The 551-nt window shown below is 71.5% G+C and overlaps 1 protein-coding gene across 1 annotated transcript in view; it reads left to right on the forward strand.

Moving 5' to 3' along the window:
- Positions 1-551, forward strand: part of NCOR2 (nuclear receptor corepressor 2) — a 189,120-nt gene that overhangs the window by 185,296 nt on the left and 3,273 nt on the right. The gene's annotated exons all lie outside the window — the stretch shown is intronic.

Below are 551 nucleotides of genomic sequence, written 5' to 3' on the forward strand. Positions count from 1 at the left end.
CCCCCGGGGGCTGTCAGGCTCACTGGGGCCTCCTGACGTCCCCCGGTCTTTCCGGCAGGGTCCACGCCGTTCCCCTACAACCCTCTGATCATGCGGCTGCAGGCGGGCGTCATGGCCTCGCCACCCCCGCCCGGCCTGCCTGCCGGCAGCGGGCCCCTGGCCGGCCCCCACCACGCCTGGGACGAGGAGCCCAAGCCGCTGCTCTGCTCGCAGTACGAGACACTCTCCGACAGCGAGTGACTGTCAGAAGCAGGCGGGAGACGGCACCGGGGCCTGGCCAGCGGCCGACTGCCCGGACCGAGGAAGGAGCCCCTGAGTCTGCCCGCGCACCCGTCCGTCCACCCAGAGCCGGCACCCTCGCCTGTCTCAAGCCTTAACTAGGACTCCCGCCCCGGCTGGCCCCGTGCAGTGACCTTACTCAGGGGAAGTTTACCTGGTGCTCGGGAGGGGAGGGGCCGGGGCCGGGGCCAGGGCCGGGGCCGGGATCGGGATCCTCGACGCAGCAGAGCTCGGCTTCTGTGTCAGAGGCAGAGAGGAAGTGGCGCAGACAT

Source organism: Pteropus vampyrus, unplaced genomic scaffold, assembly GCF_000151845.1.
Source record: "Pteropus vampyrus isolate Shadow unplaced genomic scaffold, Pvam_2.0 Scaffold430, whole genome shotgun sequence".
In the NCBI taxonomy this organism is placed as follows: Eukaryota; Metazoa; Chordata; class Mammalia; order Chiroptera; family Pteropodidae; genus Pteropus; species Pteropus vampyrus.